At 46.7% G+C, this 20,376-nt stretch overlaps 1 protein-coding gene across 13 annotated transcripts in view; it reads right to left on the bottom strand.

The window, feature by feature from the left end:
- RIMS2 (regulating synaptic membrane exocytosis 2) overlaps positions 1–20,376 on the bottom strand; it is a 2,919,733-nt gene that overhangs the window by 856,777 nt on the left and 2,042,580 nt on the right. The gene's annotated exons all lie outside the window — the stretch shown is intronic.

Genomic DNA, 20,376 nt, shown 5'->3' with positions numbered 1-20,376 from the left:
TCAGAGCGACGGACAGAAAGAAGGAAGTACAAGTCCGGGATTTCACCTTCCTCAACCTCCTACACACCAACACACCAATGCCGTCGGAAAGGCCAGTGCAGCCAATAACCAAGAATAACCAAGAACCAATGCAAATAGGAACTGCTAGGGGTCCCCTGACTGCCATTGAAAGAAAACGACAAAAGGACTTAAGCCTATGTGTGTACTGTGGCTCTGAGAAACATCTTCTGTGAGACTGTCTCGAAGTGCCTCCCAGGAGGTCGGGAAACGAAAGGCCCCGACCCTGAGCAGGGACACGGAAGGGGTTCAAATGGCTGGCCCTGTATCACTAAGTTTCCGGATACCTCTCACCAATTGATGGTCTTTTCAGTGGTTCTAGAATGGAAGAAGGGTCACTCAGTGGAGTGTCTTGCCATGCTAGATTGTGGAGCAGCCGGGAACTTTATGAACGATCAATGGGCTAAAGAACATGCCGTACCGAGAAGGGAGACACCGATTCCAGTTCCTGTAGAAGGTGTGGACGGCACCCCTTTATCTTCTGGTCTGATTAGACAGGAAACTCAGGAGGTTGGAGTCAAGATGAAGTCACATCAGGAAAGAATGGTATTCGATTTAATAAGAGCAGCCCATTTCCTTGTGATCCTAGGCATCCCTTGGCTAAGAAGGCATAATCCTGGAATTGACTGGATAACCAATGTTGTGGAATTCCGTTCTGAACATTGCTTTCAGCCCTGCCTCTCCAATGAAGAACTATCGTACCATCAAGGGAATCCTATACCCGTAAGGAGTATTAACACCAAACCTGTACCTTCTCAAGTGCTCGTCGATGTATTCGCTGACATTCAACCCAGACCTCTACCTCTGCATCGTAATGAGGATTGCAAGATTGACCTTATACCAGAAGCCGTGGTTCCTTTCGGGCGAATGTTCCTGTTGTCCCTCCCTGAGAAGGAAGCATTAAGAGAATACTTAGCAACCAATCTTCAGAACGGGCTGATACAAGAATCCACCTCTTCTGCTGGAGCATCTTTATTTTTCATACCTAAAAAGGGTACAAAGGAACTCAGACCCTGTATTGATTTTCGAGGTCTAAATAGTCTAACCATTCGAGACAGATATCCAATGCCCTTGATAAAAGACATCATGGAAGCAGTGCAAGGAGCCAAGTGGTTTACAAAGCTGGATCTCAAAGGAGCATACCATCTGCTGAGAATACGGAGAGGTGACGAATGGAAGACCGCTTTTCGGACCCCCTTAGGTCATTATGAATACAAGGTGATGCCCTTTGAGCTGGTTAACGCCCCCGCTCAGTTCAAGCGATTTATGGACAAGATATTTAGTGATCTTTTGTTCAACTCTGTAGTGGTTTATTTGGATGACATTACAAAGTATAAGGGGGCAATTAATTAAGTTAACAGGGAATGCCCTTCTTAAATCAGATGTGTAACATGAAGGTTTGGACAATTGCCAACTGTATTCAAGTTGAAGTGAGAGAAACCAAAGAATAGTCTGTTTTCCAAAGCCAGGTGGTCAGCCTGTTCTTTGGAATAAAACCACCGTGGTTTTCCAATTTTTTTATCATCCTCCACCTGCCATACTAATAGGAAGATGGCCAAGTGGAGAGTGTTGTACTGTTTGTCTTTTGATGTTGGTCTAACACAATTTCAGAGTGATTGCAACCTGACTTTGTGATAGTCCTTTTAAAATCACAGTGGACAGGGTGTGACAAACAATCCTTGGGCAAATAAACTTATACAACCCAGTGGATGTATGTTCTCCTCATCACGTAAACACTGTTTTTAGATCGGTACTTGTCTCTTCCCATGCTAACACATAGTGGGAGAAAGTGGTTGACGGGCACATTGATGCAAGGCTGAATGGTGCATAAACATCTAGAAGTAGTTACGTGTCTCTTCTTATCCTATCCCCTGTTTTTGGAGGCGGCCCAGCAGCGCTACACAGGGACAGAAGAGTCCACAAGGAAGGGACATTTAGAATTCAACTCTATCCTTTCCTGTCTTCCTACACAGCCTTGTCCCTGTGGGCGTTAAAACCCACAGTAGTTCCTTTCTCTGTGAGAAATAACTGTGCCTTCAACCACGGTGGTTTTATTCCAAAGAACAGGCTGACTACCTGGCTTTGGAAAACAGACTATTCTTTGGTTACTCTCACTTCAACTTGAATATAGTTGGAAATTATTTGGATGACATCCTGATATACTCATCGACTTTAGAACAACATCGACAGCATGTAAGGGAGGTACTCAAAAGACTCCGAAACCACCATTTGTTGGCTAAACCAGATAAAGGCTTGTTTGAAGGTGCTACCGTGCCATACTTGGGCTTTATTCTGTCAGAAGGCAGAGTAGAAATGGACCCTAACAAGACTGTAGCCATTCACAACTGGCCAACTCCTAACTCAGTAAAAGATATACAGAGGTTTTTGGGCCTAGCTAATTTTTATCGTAAATTCATGCCCGGTTTTTCCAACATTGTCCTCCCCATCACTGCCTTGTTGAAAAAAGGAACATGATTTAGCTGGAACCAGGAAGCAGATCTAGCTTTCAACCACCTTAAGGAAGCCTTTATTTCCGCACCTATCCTCAGGCAACCGGATTAAGCCTTGCCCTTCATTGTAGAGACAGACGCCTCTCAAGGAGCCATCGGAGCAGCTCTCCTACAAAGAAAAGAAGATCATTTGGAACATCCCATAGCCTATTACTCAAAGACCCTCACCCCTAGTGAAAAGAATTATTCGGTGGTGGAAAAGGAGTAGTTGGCCATCAGACAGGCCTGTGAAGAGTGGCGACACCTTTTACAAGGAGCTAAATTCCCGTTTCAGGTTCACACGGATCACAGGAATCTCAGTGTTTTACAAAAGATGGAATGTCGTAATTCTCGTCATGCCAGATGGGCCTATTTCTTTTCACAATATGATTTTGAGCTCACATATTTGCCAGGGAAGGAGAACCACCTGGCAGATGCCCTCTCCCGAAGTTATGGGGAAGAGACTGAACAGTACTCTAATCACGAGCACTTGTTGCATCGGAAAAGATTCATTGGAACTATCAACACCTTTTTACAGCAGGTATTGGAAGCACAGAGCAAATCCTCGAGTACTCAAATACGATCCTTAGTCAAGAAGGGAGAATACCCGTTTAGGGGAGACCTGCTATATTTATCAACTTCAGTACTTCAATCCCAAGCTATGGCCTGGTGTCACGATCTACCCACAGCTGGACACAAGGGTCGCTCTGCCACATTAAATCTACTGAAGAGACACTTTTGGTGGTCGACAGTGGTCAAAGATACTTGTGCATACGTATCCTCCTGTCCTACTTGTGCGCAAAGCAAATACAGTACAGCAAAACCTTTGGGCCTTCTCCATCAAGAAAAGATACCCGCAAGACCATGGCAACATATATCCATGGATTTTATTGTGGAATTGCCACCATATGAGGGATTCACGGCAATCATGGTAGTAGTTGACTCCTTCAGTAAGCTTGCTCATTTTTCTCCTCTCCAGGGTACTCCGTCTGCCACCAAGACTGCAGAGGTTTTCTTGAAAGACATAGTAAAACTACATGGATTACCGCAAACAATAGTCTCTGATAGAGGGACTCAATTTACCTCCAAGTTCTGGACCATGTTGTGCAAACAATTACAGATCCAGAAGGCTTTATCTTCTGGATTCCATCCCGAAAGCAACGGGCAGACGGAATGTCTGAATGCCACGCTGGAACAATATCGCAGAGGCTAGTGTAACCAAACTCAAGATAATTGGTGTCAACTTCTACCAATAGCCGAGTTCTCCTATAATAACACTTTGCATTCAGCGATCGGAATGAGTCCTTTCAAGTGCAATTACAGTTACGAACCCCGACATATCCCGCAGTCGGCAATACCAACCACCAACATTCCCACAGTGGATCAATTATTGGACATCCTCAAACAAACCCATTTGAAGGCTCAGGAAACCTTGTCAGCCAGCCATCAGTCATATAAAAGATGGGCCGACAGGAATAGACGAGCAAATCCAACATGGCAGCCTGGAGTTAAAGTGTGGTTATCCACAAAATAATTACCTAGGCGGATACACCCAGTAAAGTTCACCCCAAGGTATATTGGCCCATTTTCCATTGAACAACAAATCAATCCAGTGGCTTTCCGACTAAAGTTGCCCCACTCCTTACGGAAGATTCATCCGGTATTCCATGTGTCCCTTCTCAAGGAATACAAAGCTGATCCCTATAAGAGGCAGATTAAGAAGAATGTACCAAACCTAGAAGATACCCCTGAATATGAAGTTTCTCGCATCCTGGACTCTCGATACAGACACGGAGTACTTCAATATCTCATACTATGAAAAGTATACCCCTGGACAGAGAGGTCCTGGGAACCGGCAAGAAATCTCAGTGCACCCAGACTTCTACGCCTTTACCATAGAAATCATCCAGGAAAACCCACAGGCGGTCAGTGGAGAAGAGATCATACTGGCATGGCGCGCTCGCCATGGAGAATTTGTATACTATGGAGGAAGCGCTAGTTTGGGAACTGTCTGCAGCGGTCTAGTGTTCGGCTCGCTCACCACGCCTCCGGGGGATCGACGCGTAGAGGTACGTGTCCGTCAGCAACGCTGATGCGTTGCAACCCTTGCTTCCGCTTCGGGTGAAGCCGCTGTGTTGCTCTCTCCAATCTTCGTTGTGAGTATTCCGCTGCTGTTTCCCTCCTCCCTTTCTGTTTTACCGCTCCCCGCTTACCTTTGTCTGTGCTTCCCGCTTGCCGTCTTCTCCAGCTTCTGCCAGCCTCCCGATTTTGTTTTCCCTTTCCTGCAATGTTTTGGCTCCGTTCTTTCTGCTTACCCGCTTGATGACTACGTTCCTCCTTAGTTGCTATCTTCTCTTTCGAAGTTGTTTGGAACGCTCGTCCTACTCGGATACTTGGAACCTGGATATTCTGAGTCACCGGAAGAGACTGCTGGGAATTGTAGTTTCCATCTACTTTGGCATCTACTGTGCTGAGGAGAAACATCTTACCAGGGTTTTTTTTAGCTACGCTTTTTCCCTGGAATTGGTAGCTGACTCCCTGGGGATCTCACTGCCAAACAGATAGCTAACTGGCAAGGTGGCCTCCAGAAGAGTCTGTCCTAAAATCTGCAAAAAAAGGCTAGACAACTCCTGGAGAGAAAGACGAACTATACCCACAGAGAGCTCCTCAGAAGGACCTAATTCAGAGGAGGAGGAGGAGGTGGTGATTCTGGGCATTGACCAACTCAACGAGTCTTCCAAATCTGAGACCCCTGTCTACAAGAGGAACTGGTTCTTCTGAGACCCCTGTCTACAAGAGGAACTGGTTCTATCGCCTGCATCTCCAAGAGCAAAAGGAACTCCCGCAAAAGAGCAAGGGACCTGATCCGACGAGGAGGAGAGGATGGTAAGGCAAAGGAAGACTGAAGCACTTGGAGACAATGGATAGGATAAACAGGTTGCTGAAATGACGCTTCCAGGTGTCCTGGAACAGAGACAAATGGTCCCCCACAGGCAAGCTGTATTCCCTGACCTTGGCGTCACTGCTTCTTGGCGTCAGAGGTGGAGGTAGAGGAGGGGAAGGGGGTGAGGAAAAAGCTGCACAACGACCTCTGCTGCTTCCTCCTGTTGTCACTGGGTGTGTGTTCCGCGGTCTCGGAACCCCTTGAAGCCAGAGAACACACATAGTTTGAACTTGGTCCTACCCCTGGGATTGAGGGAAGGATTTCTGACCTGGTTTTGTCAGGATAGCCAAGGAGTTGGCAGCTTGAGTGGAGGTTTTCTTCTTCGTTAATTTATCATCGGTGGACTAAACAAGTCCACGACCTCAAAGGGCAGATCCAGGATTCGCCCCTGCACATCAGATGAAAACTTTGTGGCGTGCATCCACGCCGTTCTTCTCATCTCGATTCCCAGGCACAGCCCTATGCTGGTTGTATCGATGTGTGCGATCGAAGATTCCATGAGGTCTTGCGCAATGGGCCGGGAATCCGCCAGACCGGCCTTGAAGGAGGCTTGCTTGTCCAAAGGGAGGTCAGGCAGAACTTTCCTGAGCACCCTCCAAAGCTTCTGGTTAGCTGCAACCAAGAGGGCATCTGTGTTGGCCTGCCGCAAATGCACACCTGAGATAGAGTAACAACGCTATCCCAAGGACTCAAGGACCTTGTCCTCCTTGAAGAGGCGACTGGAGGTGGCTCCCATGGAAGAAAAGAAGACAACAAAGACAATGGTTCAGAATACAACGAAGCCGCAGCCACCACAGAGGAATGGGGCTGCAGGTGGGAGGCCAGGAGGATTGTCTCCACGCTAAACCTGCTGTCCAACTTCTTATTCATCTGGGCGTTGGCCTTCAGCTTCTCTCAGACCTTCCGTGCCACCTGCAGGACACCCTTCTGTAGGGGAATGCCAGACTGGATTGTGATGCATTTGCCCAAGACTTCTGCTAGCACACCTGACTCCTAGGGGTCTTCCTCAGGAAGAGGGATCCCAAAACTTCCTCCAGGCCCTGAAGTTGATCATGAAAGGCTTTAATGGATGCAGAGGGTTCATCATCCTGGGCGTCATCTTCATCCTCGTTGCCATTGTCCCCTCTCAACCCCATTTCTTACAGACAGAGGGGAATCTGGGCCCTGGGACACTGGTGCCGTCAGAGTCCCCCCTCCCCCTGGTCCAGAGCTGCAGACAGGTCCAACGGCTGTTGAGGGGAAGGCATTGGTGGTACAGGATGAGGTGGGAGGGTCAGAACAACCAGTGGGGGATGAAACCGGAGTAGGGGCCGGCACAGGAGCGCAGGAGAAACAGGAGGAGAACCCAGAGGAGGGATGACCTCCTTCACAATATCCTTCAGGAGCCCCTTCATCTCAGGGGGAACGCATGAGGAGGAGGAAGCGCTCAAAGAAGCGGTCCTCGTAAGCCGTCTGATCCTTACGGGCCCGGTCCTTCGAGGCACTGGTCCTTCGCTTCTGGTCAAAGCGCTGAGGTGCATGTAACCAAACAGTTGTGATGGGTAGATGTAGCCCTGAGGGCACCAAAAACCTGCACCGTAGGATCCGCTACCACTTCCAGGGGCAAGGGGCCCAGGATCATCCTGCATCCTGGTAGGCGCTGAGGCCTCAGCCGGCCGGCCGGTAGTCGTAACACCCTGATTAATGACCTCAGAGCGAGCTCCGGTAGGCTAGGAGCCCTAGGCACATGTGCCGGTAGTCGTGTTGAGCCGAGGACAGACTCTGAGTAGCACTCAACGATCCCTTACCCACTGGGGTAGAAGAGGATGAGCATGATCGTCTTTTCGAGGACAGCCTGGTAGGGCCCCTGAGTCCCTCAGGTTGGGAGCTGGTAGCCTGAAAGGCCTCAGGTCTGTCCCCAGACTGCCCGGAAGAGCCCCCTGGCCCCTCTGCTTTGGAGCCTTAGATGCATAGGGCCTGCCAGAACCTGAATCCGAGGAACCCTGATCCACAGGAACCCCGGGGAAGGAGTTTCTGCACTGCTGAGCCATGCTGAACAGAGGGCCTATCTTGTCTTGAGAGGTCCTGTAGACAAAGTCTTTAAGGTCGGGTGGGGTAGAAGTGTGGAAGATCTCCCTCCAGCGTGACAACCGATTCTTCAATGTGCTGTGACAGAGAGTGCTGCGGGCCGAGCATGAGTCCCAGCGGTGGGCGGGCCCCATGCACACCAGACAGACTGCATGGTGGTCCGAGGCCGAGAACAAATAGTCGCATGAGGCACACCTCATGATGCCTCCTGCGGTGGACATACGCCAGGGAGGCGAGGCACCTAAGTGAAGTGAAATAAGAATATGTTAAATAAAAGATTTTTTGTAGAAAAAAAAGAATGCATAAAAACAAATGGGGAGCAAGAGGAAAGCTAAAAAAGTCTGTACTGGCTGCCAGGTCCAACACTGTCTGTGCGGAAAAAGGGACTGGGGTGAGGGGCCGGAGGGCGGGGCCTCAGCGGAAATCCCTACACCTGAGGCCACGCCCCCACACGCTATACTAAATTTAAAGGGGAAGCTCAATTTTTCACTGCAAAAGGTTGTGGTTCCGTCCCCATGTTGGGGGATGCCCACAAGGATGGAGGAAAGGGGACGGGACGTATGAGTATGGTGGGGTTTTTGAACTGACGTATGTTTTTGAGCACTCATCAGCATGTAATGGGAGCAGCTGACGGGCAAGATCCACCTACCAAGTCACATAGTTGGGCTGGAATGGAACAATTTCACTGAATTTCCTTGTAAAGACGTGAAAATAACATGCGCACATTTCCTGGGAAACAAGGTAAAACTAGCATGTTTATTTCTGGGGGCAATGGCATGGGATTATACTTAACTGTAGCAATGTGAACCCGGAATGTCAATGTGTAAATTGGACTGGTAATTTTGAAATGGACAGGCATGCATGACGACTTGTGGTCTGACACATATAAGAGCACAATGGCATATTTGAGCGCACCGTAGGCAGGCATGCATATGGAGATCACATTAATAAGAGTTTTGAATAGAATAGCAACACTTTTAATATGGCTAGCAGCAGCCTACATTACTTCATTAACATTCATATATACTTTGTGAGTAACTAACCTTAAGGGGAGCAGAATTCTTAAACCTAATAACAATGCTGAGTTTATTTTATGTTCTGGCTATTATAATTGCCTTTTAGTACTCTGTTCCAAGATGGTAGGCTGCTTCAACAAGTAATCATTTCTAGATAAGCATAATAAAAAATGATGAGTGACTCAAACACGTTTCCAGGTAACGCACATATGGAACACTGCTGGTACTCCTCAGTTACATGTCTTTATACCAAAGTTATTTCTAAAGAATGCCACTATATGTAATATTTGATCAAATAAAAATGTTATAGTGAATGAACTTTTTTGAGGGGGTTTAGGAGGGAATCCCCGTCCCGTTTCCCACCCCTAAAAAACCTGTCCCAACTGTTTCCCAAAAATATTAACTCTTTACCCCACCCTAAATGCATTCAATAGAAAAAATTCAATATATGGACATTCTATATAAAAGATTCGATATAAACACTGTATACCGTTCCTCCCAGACTCCATTTTCATCACATGGCCACCCGGTCTCCTTCACTTTTGCAAGCTATGCTTTTTCCGTAGGTCTCCATGCCCCTACCCCTTCAGTCCTTCCAGAAACTTTCTGCTTGTCCCTCCATTAGACCATTCTTTGGAAGCCTCCCAGGATGCACATTCTGGTAAGGAGTGAGCAAATTGTGCCTTCAAAGACATCTGTACCCATTACTTATATCCTCCTCTCTCTTGGGGGTCCTCAAGGAATTCTTGCTCTGACCTTTTCTGTTCCCTTCCCCAGGTCTATCACTTCAGGAGACATACTCACTCATCTCCTGAATAGGCGATTATGGAAGCTGGGGCATTATCATCCAAGCACCATCAATTTTGCAAACCACAATAGAAAAATAGAACACTAGCACAGGAACAATTGTGTGTTCCAAATGCTAACATGTTTTTTTATTAATGGCTTGCTTATATCTCTGGATGTCAATTTTACTGATGTTAAGATTGCCCTTTTATCTGAGAGGAGTAGTAGCACACTATCTCGGTCACTGCTTCAGTGATCTGGCTCAAATATTTGTACACTGAGATTCCACTGTTTCCGTCAGTGACATAAATAAATCACAGCTCCTTACAAAATCTCCAGTGCACAGTGTAGGACCCGGCCTGCCAAATCAATGATAGTCATTATCATCATAACAGACCTGCACAAGGAACTAAAACAATATGTTGTCTTGTCTGCAAACTAGAACTCCTATAACGGCATGTGACCAACTGAAAGGTCTCATGTTGTGTATTTAGCTGATCCAAAAGCAACAAGTTGATCCGTTAGTTAGGTTTATAAAGTCAGCAATTAGCAACTATCACAATCTTGTGATCAGACCGAGATTGAATGAAGCCTTGAAAAACATTTCAACTTAACCAGTCCCTTCTAGAATCCTTGTTGGGCCTGCTTGATTTCCTGATTTGTAGTGTCTTCACAGAAAGGCATATATTACATATGAGAGATGTTACATACCCCAAATTAGTGTTTTAGGTCGTATCTGTTTAGAGTCACATGCTTTGCATATTATGCCATTTAGTGGAGGTTCCTAAGAATTACAAGACACTTACTTCTAAAGTAAATAGGGCACTGACTGGGGTGTTCCCGTCACACTATCCCTACAGTGCTGGGGTCTCCCATGATTCCTCACCATTGAGTATGCAGGCTCGGGCTGCTGGGAGTGGAAATCCAAAACATCTGGAGAGCCTAAGGCTAATGCTCCACCTGTCTATATCCTCAGGTTGATAACTAAGTGTGACGAATCCAGTGAAGTCGTCACCAATTCCCTGGGGAGAGTTTCTCCTCATGTGGCCAGGGAAGGGCAGAAGCTACCTGATACCAGCCCGGGGGTGGCTATTGGTGGGAGGACATATGAGGTGTAGGAGGGGGGACAATCTCAGGGGAGTAGGGGAGACTCTCTGAATAGAACATGGCATTACCACCTAAGGAGCAATGATGACAACAATAATAATTGTCACCCTCCCACCTTTGTATGGCATACTGTGATGTAAGAACAAAATATATGTATTTATTTTTTTTGTTTATTTTTACATTTATGGAGCACACTAAGCCCAGGGGCATCAAGGTGCTGTTACATGACGAGTTACCCAAGTTGCAGACCATAAAGCATTAAAAAAGTGTTAGATACATACAGTATTTGTCCCAAAGCATAAACATGAGGACATGTCCTTTCAGATGAGTTCAGAGTATTCCAGGTTAGGTGAATATCAGTGTTTTGAGAGCTTTTCTGAAGATCCAGTAAGTTTGTTCGGCCGCAGGGTTGGCAAGAGTAGATTCCAGTGTTTAGCTGCGATTGCTGGGAAGCTTGTACCTCCTGCTTTCGTCTGTTTAAAAATGGGCTGAGTGATGAGGTTGGCATAGCTGCTCTGGTTGGTCGGTAAGATGAGGTTTGGGCAAGTTTTTGTGATGGATAGTGTGGGACAACCTTCGAAAGGGATCAGTGCGTGATGGAGAGTGTTTTGAAGAGGATCCACTCACGAAACGGGAACCAGTGGGCTTTTCTTCTTGCTGCAGTGAAGTGATTGGTTTTAGGGATATTCACTTGCATTCTTTTGATATTGGTGTCTGTGATACCTACAAAGAGGGCATTACAGTAGTTGTGCCTGAAACCTAAGGTTGCTCAGACTATGGTCATGCAGCTGTCAAGGGAGGGGAAAGGTCTTGAGGCATTGATTAGTTTAGTGGTGTATGTTGCTGCGGAAGTAACAGCACCAACTTGTCGTGATAGCGATTGTGTAGCATCCAGGTCCGGCCAGGACAAGCCAAGACAGGCATAAACCTAAGGGTGCTACTTTGGGGAGATGCAGGCTCCGCCTTCCGGCTCCAGTGGACTTGAAGTTGGCATCAGCCAATCAGCACGGCTGGTGCTACCATGTGCAGTCAGGGCAGATTGCCCATTGTGGTTACGAGGTGGATCTGTTTTCAGCCTTCTTGGTATGCCGACTCGAACCTTGGCTTGGTTGCAAGGCTGGGTGTGTTTTTTCTCGCTGAGGGACAGAGGGCTTCTCTCCTGAGCAGGGGCTGATGGAAATGGCCAAGACAGGTAGAAGCCTTTGGGTGCTGCATTGGGGAGATGCCGGCTCTCGCTTCTGGCTCTGGGGCTCCAGTGGACTTGAAGTTGGCATCAGCCAATCAGCAGGGCTTGTGCTCTGATGTGCTATCAGGGCAGATTGCCATTGTGTTTACGAGGTGGATCCGTGTCGGCCATCTTCATGTACCGACTTGAGCCTTCGCTTGGATACAAGGCTGGGTGTGTTTCTTCTCACTGAGGTACATGGGGCTGCTATCCTGAGCAGGGGCTGATGGAAAGTTATTATTCATATTTATATAAGTACGAGTATGAATAATAATCACCTCCATACATATTCCCATAGAAATACTGGGACAAGGAAGAAGGTTAGAGCAAGGAAGATCGCAAAGGCTGAGAAGCACACCATGCGCTCCAGTTGTTATGGATATGCGATCTAGGCTGGGCTATTCAAAAGTCTGGCCCAGCAAGAAGGATGGAGACTGACTCTTTCCCAACACAGGGAAGGAAAGCAGAGGGGGGGGGGTTCCTCTTGGTGCCAACAGAGAATGGAACAGGCAGCTTACCAGAGAGCGGAGAAGCAGCAGAGACGACATCCCAGGTAGCAGCACGTCCCAAGAGGACCCACAGGGTCAGAAATAAGTGGAGAAGCACCAAAGAAGCCTCTCGCTGACCGGGGAGACCGAATCGCGAGGGAGGTGCCAGCTGCTTGTCAGAGATTGCCGCAGAGCAGCAAGGAAGCGACAAGTGAGCCCAAAGTCGCCGAACAGAGCCAGTGAGTCCGTGAGAGTGAGCAGGGAAACCAGGGCACTTTTTTGGGAGGTAGCAAACCAATGAAACAGGGTCTGAGACCCAATGCGAATCAGGAGTGATTACAGACATCATCTCTCTTGTCGCAGTACTTATTGGGAATGGAATAGTAAATAAATACAGGAAGAAGCTAAATTATATTGAAATACTAAGATGGCTGATTAAGAAACTCAAGCAAAATGCCAAAAGCCCTGGCAGGAGAGTAAACCAGGCATTGGAGGAAAAGGCGAAGAGTCCCCTGCATGTGAACTGAAGAAAGTCTCAACGGGAAGAATCATACCCTTTAACCTTCCGCTTTGTCAGAAATTTTCTCCAAGTCTCCCGGACCACCTGAAATCCATTTGTGACACCCTTCTCTGCTATGGGGTTTGATAACAATTCAATTCCCTGTCTATGACCCGGGATGCCACCCAACAACCTGGTAATTTCCCCCTCCAGAGGTGCATCCCATAGAGCAGTAGTTTGGAGCTTTGCCACTAAAACATTAAGCCCCCCGTTTCATTTGTACGTTTTAGTGTACCAATTGCTACTCTTCGCCACCCCGTATTCCACAGCAATTCACCTAGCTTCTCATCGAGCATTCGGAAAAAAAACTTTATCATGCAAGGCATGTTTGTAAAAAAATATAATAATCTAGGGAGAACAATCATCTTACATAAGGCCACCATTCCCATCAGTTGAGCATTGTTCAACTAAATGTAAAAAGCCCTGGCAGAAGAGTAAACCAGGCATTGAAGGAAAATGAGAAAGGTCCCCATAATGTGAAATGTTGAATTAAATGTAAAAAGCCCTGGCAGGAGAGTGAACCAGGTATTATAGAAAACGGGAAGAGTCCCCCGCATGGGAGCTGTTGATCTGAACGTGAAGATCTCAAAGGGAAGAACCATACTCCTTTGAAGTGTAAATATTGCTGAACAGTGAAACGGAGGGCAACTCAGGGGAAGGGTCATTCCTCTTGAGCGTGTGGAGAATATTAAAGTATTAAAGTGACAAAGAAAAGCCAGAAAAATCTTGGGGAAGGGAAAAACACTTTCTGGCGGAACTTTATTGGTTTTCTTTCCTGCAATTTAAGAACCTTGTGTTTGTAACTTTGGAAAGAAGCTGCAGGATTTCAGCTAAAAGGCATCCATATTTTCACGTTATACTGAGTTTAGTGTGCGAGGGGCAGCTTAGGATTTTGGACACAGGACAGAAAACTCTTTTGATTTGGGCATTCTGACACACATGTTCCTTAGTTTTGTTGAGGCAGGGAAATCCCTCCTAGAGTTATGGATAGGTAGGATTTCACCAAACCCTTTTTATTTTATCAATAAAAGTCTTTAACAACACCAGAAATGCCGCTGTGTCTGAATATCTTACTCTTGTTTCCTTAAACTGAGCCCCCATGTGGGAGTAGGGTGGGGACATGTCACCCAAAGCAGATAAGCCACAGAAAGACAATTACTTGATAAGCAGTTTCTGTCTTCGGATGCTTGATAATCTGTTTAGATTCACATGCCTTGCAAAGACTAACAAGCACATTTAGGTGAAATGTAGATGTGCTGTTGGTGCTATGGAAAACTAATTTTTGAATATTGCCTGTCCCAACTAAGAGTCTGCATGTGTTTGTGGGTTTAGACAGAAATGCTGAGTGAACTTGTGAATAGAGTTCCATGTTTCTGCTTGGCAAATGGTTTCTTAAGGTATGTTGCTGTGAATGCATGTGTTGCACGTGTTCCTTGTGTAGAGTGTGCTTTCAGAGTAACAGGAAGGGAGTTGAAACAAGGGGCCTTAACTGCAGCTCACAATCCAGTGTGCAATATGTGCCTTAGTAACTGGAGAGCACTCCTGACCCGTGGAAAAGGAGGAAAAAAATGCACTGCTCTTATGAAGTGCCTTTATTCATGGCAGCTCTGCACAAAAGTATATGCCCCCCCTCTAGGCTGTGGGGATTTCAAGGAAGCTGGTAAAAATTAGGGTGTGTCCTGAGAACTACATTACCTTTGTGTAAATGTACAAAAGGCACATCCACTGAGAGTGCCTGCATTTTCAGTCACTCTCCTTATTTAAGTGGTGTCTATCAGAATGGCCTCCTTATAAGTACGGAATTTCAGAGAAGCTTAGTGACTGTGCTTTTTTAAAAACTTCTTTTTATTCATTTTTGAAAAAATTACAACATAGTATGTCCAAACAGTACAGTCAAACACATCGACCCCAATAGTCTTCCAGTATAACAGACCATTCCTCTCTGGCATCGGGTAATTGATCCTCTCTCCTGAATCCCTCCTGACTCTCACCCCATCTCCACCCTCTTCCCCCGCAGCCAAAATCATAAGCATACCATTCCTAATGCTCCCTACCAACCACCAGCTTCCCAACAGAACCCCTTCAGACTTGCCAGTATCCACTCTCTCAGGGGGGGTTTTAGATCCGGGGAGGAATCGTATTCATTCAACAATTGTCCCCAATCTAACCCAGCTCCACTGCCCTTGTGCGGGACCCGTTGTTTCTTGAAGTACTCCACCTCTGTCATGCCCCATCGTTGTACATCCTGAAGCCATTGGCGTATCGACGGGCCCCTAGCACTTTTCCAAGATATTGCGACCCTGTGTTTAGCCAGGACCATCATAAATTGTGCCACTCTATTCCGTGTCTTATAAGGTTTCTTCCCTGGGATCAATCCCCACAAACAGATTGTCGGAGTGCGAGTAAAAGTGCTCCATAGCAAGGTATTGAGCCGCTTCATCACCCCCTCCCAATATGTAATTATGACTGGGCATTTACAAATGGTATGCCAAAAGCCCAAAGAGCCTGCCCCACACTGTGGGCATGCATGCAAGATTGAAGGGTTGATCATATGCAGCTTCGCCTGTGTCATATACACTTTGTATAAATAATTAAATTGTATTAAACTAAAGCTTGCGTTTTGTGACCCTTTCTTTACCTGTCCCCACATCTGAAGCCATTGTTTGTCCAAAATCGTGGAAACCACATCTTTTTCCCACTTCACCATACCTATCAACTCCTCTGTCAATCTTGCATTTTGCAGGGCATTGTATAACCTTGAAACTCTCTTCCTCCAAACCCTCAATTGGCAGCAGTGTGTGCGTCACAGAGCACCCATCCGGTTCTTCCGGTATGCAGTCCCACAATTCTGCCATTCTCCTAAACACTTAAGCATAAGTGAGAAAATGGCCACTCAAGATCCTGTATGTTGTTCTCCATCAGTCAAATGTCATGAGCTTCCTGCCCTCAAAAGAATCCACAAGTGCCGTTCAATTCCGTTCGGCCAAGTAGCCAAACCTATGCTCCTCCATGCCCCAAAATCCTCATATCAAAACCCAATGGTAAATCTGTCCCATATAACCCTTTAACCTTATGCTTTGTCAGGAGTCTCCTCCAATTATCCGTACCACCTGAAATACATTTGTGACACCCTTCCCTGCTATGGGTTCCATAGCAATTTAATTCCCTGTCCATAACCGGGATGCCACCCAACAACCTGGTAATTTCCCCCTCCAGAGGTGCGTTCCATAGGGCCGTCAATCGGAGCTTTGCTGCTAAAACATATAACTCAAAATCTAGTAAGTTAAGCCCCACATTTCATATGTACGTTATAGTGTACCAATTGCTACTCTTCGCCTCCCCGTATTCCAGGGCAATTCACCTAGCTTCTCAACGAGCATTCTGAAAAAAAACTTATCATGTAAGGAACGTTTGTAAAAAAATAATCTAGGTAGAACCATCATCTTACATAAGGCCACCATTCCCATCGGTGACAGGGGTAGCGTTTTCCAAAAATTGACAGCATCCCTTTATTCTATGCCCGTCTGGCATTATGTACAAATGTCTCCTCAATCTCGTACAATATCTGGGCCCCTAAGTATTTAAATGATTCTAATTTCCATTGTACAACCCAATCTGGAAGATCCTCACTCCTCATTTCACAAACCGCTGCAAAAGGGAATACTACTCCTTGTTCACGATTAATTTGAAACCCAGACAGTTTTCTGAAGTTATCCAGGATCTCCAATATGAGCACGATATTCTCCAGTGGATCATTTACATATAATAGAATTTCATCCGCATATAGTGTAATGTTGTGAGCCATGCCCCCTACTGAAATCCCAGTTTTGCTGAGATATGTCCAACAATATCTGGCCACGGGTTCCAGTGCCACTGCAAAGAGAATAGGTGACACCAGGCAACCTTGTCTTGTGCCCCTTTCTAACACCCATCGTGGAGACACCCAGTCCTTGTTCTCACTCGTGCCAGTGGGTTTGTATATAGGGGTCTTCAACCATCTTGGCATACCCACCACAAATCCAAATGCCTCCAAAACTTTAAAGAGCAACAGCCATTTAAACAAATCAAACGCTTTACCTGCTTCTAATGAGGCCAACGCCATCTCCGCTTGGGATCGTATCACCTGATCCATGACGTGATGTAATCATCGTAGATTCATTGTTGTATTACATCCCCCCAAAAACCCACACTGGTCTGAGGGTATTAACCCCAGTGTTATTCCAGTCAATCTTGTCAACAGCACCTTTCCCAGAATCTTAGCGTCCACATTTAACAATGATATGGGTCTATATGAAGAACATTGGGTGGGATGATTTTTTTTTCTTCTTTTTAGAAGAACCGTACTAATCGCCTCCCTCATTGACTCCGGCAAGCTACCACTCTCGAACGCAGTGTCATAAACCCTTTTTGATTGTGGCACAAGGATGCCTGCAAAACTCAGACATAATTTGACTGTGAGCCCGTCGGTCACTGGTGCTTTATTATTTTGCATGGACATAATAGCATGCCGTATTTCTTCTTCACCTATTGGCGCTTCCAACCGCTCCCTAAGGTCACTTGTTAATCTAAATAGTTTTACAAGTTCCACAAGGTTAGTTGCTTCCATTTCTGAATATGTGCCCTCACTGGTATATAAATCTTTATAATACCTCCGGAACACCTCATTTATCCCCCGCTGGTACAGTATCACGCTACCCTCCTGATCTTGAATTTGAATAATTTGAATTTGAATAATTGTGGACGGAGGGTTAAAAAAAAAGTCTGCATTTTCGACCGTGGACCTAGGGTATTCTTGTCTTATAAGCCACACCAGAAGACACCCCGCTTGATCTCCTTCCCCATGTATCCTAACCGTTTATTGGCTCTGTTCGTACCTGGATAGGGATTCCCGCACTACCTGGTGATACCTCAGTGCTTTCCGCTAGATCTTCCCCCACTCAATCCCCTTCAAGGAGTTACTCAATGTTTTTCTAACCCCGATCGTCTTTGACATACATAGCCCCCTCTTATGTCCCCCACTGAGCCCTTGTTGGGCTAAAAAATGCAGATATGGCATCTCGTAACATTGTGCGAAAGGCTATATCTTCCAAGACCCGCAGCCCCATTCTCCACAGTGAGATGGCTGGCCTCCTCAATGCATCCTGAAAAACTGCCAACAGGGAATGATCCGATAAGACCAGTCCTAAATATTCTGTGTCTACAAACCAACAGAAATGCTCTCTCCCTACAATCTAGATGGGAATATGAATCATGAACCCCAGAATAATATAAGTAGCCTTTTTCCTGCTCATGTGACTCCCTCCATCATTCTACCAGATCAAGGTCTGTGATGACCCGACATAATGACTATGACGCTTGTTGTTTAGACAGACCTGGCCTCCAAGTCCGATCCAGCTCCAGATGTAAAAGGCAATTAAAATCACCACCCCATACTAATCCTTGCACCAGTGGTAAATAGTCCCCATCATCCATATTGGGAGCATGTGAATTTCCACACACACCTCCTTCTCTTCCTGTTTTACCACCAACGCAATGGTCCGGCCAGCAGCATCTCCAAGTATTTTATCAACCTGGATAGGGACACCCAGAGCCACCCATATCAGCACTCCACTAGCAAAGGGGGAATAAGAGGAACCAAACACCCGGCCTCCCCATTTAGTTTCCAACCCGTTTTTTGTCTGTAAATGCGCCTCCTGGAGCAACGCCAGTTGCACACGCTTCCTCTTCAGAAACCTCCCAACCTGCAATTGATTCCCACTCGTACTCAACCCTCTATCATTCCACATGCCCACTTTCAGACGACTACCCCCATCTAATGTGTCGACTATTTTCAGGGTATCTTTTCCATATGGAAGACGTGCAATGCATCTGCGCCGCCTATATCTTGTACCATATTGACTGGACATGGTCTGAACAACAACAATGCTAAACAGATCCAGCCAATGAAACACCACTCTGTCCCCACCGCAACCCCAACTATATTCCTTCACTTCCCCACCAACTGTGCCCCTTCCCCACCCAATACCCATGACCCAAACCCTAATCCCCCAACATTCCCCTTCCCTTCTGCTCTCTCCTACTTCCACCTTCCCGTTACCATCCCCTTCATAATATCCCTCTCCCACTCTCGGAGCTCATTCCCCCATCTAACTAAACAATCAGCTCTTCCATCCACCCCTATTACTTCACCTCTGGATATCTGACCTTGGTGCTTGCGGAAGAAGCCAGTCCCTGCCTCTGACTAGCCCATCCAACACCTTCCTTCATCCTCCTCCTACTCTATACCCAAAATATCGTCAATGCCTACTGAGGCAAAACTACAGTGTAGCTCCCTTGTCTGTCCATCGCACTCCCTCTGCATCTAAACGACGCCCCTTATCAGTCTCCTTCTTGCCGCGCCTTAGATTGGGACAGTCATTTATCAACCCAATTATTGCCCTTCATCTAACACCTTCAATTTAATGGGAAACATCATCATGTACTTGAAATCCGTCTACTGCAGGCAACAGCAAACTGCATCAAAGGATCTCCTCCTTTTCTGAACCTCCTGTGTGAAATCAGGGAAAAAAAGGATCCTAGCAGGACCAACTGCAAAGTGTCCCCGTCTAAGATCGGAACCCTGGCTCTGAAATGTAAACGCTTAGAAACAATCGCTCTCTGGAATCCTCCTGGTGGTGGGTGTCTCCCCAGCACCCTACGCGCCATTTCTACTGTGAAATGTTTTGAGAGGCTTCTGATTTGCAACGTCTCCAAAATCAGCTTTTCCACAGGACTCCGACGAGGCGTACATTACTTCTCTGAGAGCGGGCCACTGCATCCTCCCCTCAGCTCCAAGGTCCTGGTCGCCCCCACCACACCCTGCACCTGGTTCTCCTGCACAGCCAATTCATCTTCAACAGTCTTCATCCTCTGCTCCACTTCTGTCACCCTTTCACAGACTTCCCTTAAATCCCCTGTCACCAGGTAGACGTCCACCCCTACTTCCTTGATTTTCCCCCTCCAAGGATGTCCTCGAGTCCTGGATCGCCTTCAACAGGACTACCAAAGTGACCCTTCCTGCCTCCTTAGCATCAGTGCCATCTTCTTTCTCCACCACTGCCAGTTTGCCGGAATTAGGCCGCGCTCCCACATACTGCTCCATCCTGTACTGCCCTTTCACCATGGCAGCTCTGTCCCACTCCGCCCAGACTGTGACAAGTGCAGTCACACTACACAAGCTCAGGGCAAATCGCAGTGACTCGAACAATTCCAGGAATAATAATTGATATATGCCTATCAAGGCCACAGCACCAGTGATCTTCCAGGTGAAGTAAAATCTATCCTGTATGTCTCTGTCTGAATCCCAATTGCCGCCTGTTCTGTGAAGTGGTTACATTCAACAGCTAATCAGGGTGCAAGCTGTACCACAATCTCTGTCTCCCGATATGAGTCAACAGGCTCAGCAGAGGCAGGGAGATCTTTCCTCTGCTCTAAGCGGCACCAACCCTCCACAACGTCTTCTTCCAGGCCAGCGCTGTTAATATGGGCAATATCAATGACCCCCTCTCTCTTGGGGCTCCCCACAGCATCAACCAAGCCAGTCCAGCCACGGGCCACAACCCGTTCCCACTCCGGCGATGCTCCTCACCTCTCTCCACT

This window comes from Ambystoma mexicanum, chromosome 5q (assembly GCF_040938575.1).
Source record: "Ambystoma mexicanum isolate Mex_15411 chromosome 5q, UKY_AmexF1_1, whole genome shotgun sequence".
Taxonomy (NCBI): Eukaryota; Metazoa; Chordata; class Amphibia; order Caudata; family Ambystomatidae; genus Ambystoma; species Ambystoma mexicanum.
The sequence above is the reverse complement of the archived record's forward strand: the minus strand, read 5'-3'. Positions and strand labels throughout refer to the sequence as shown.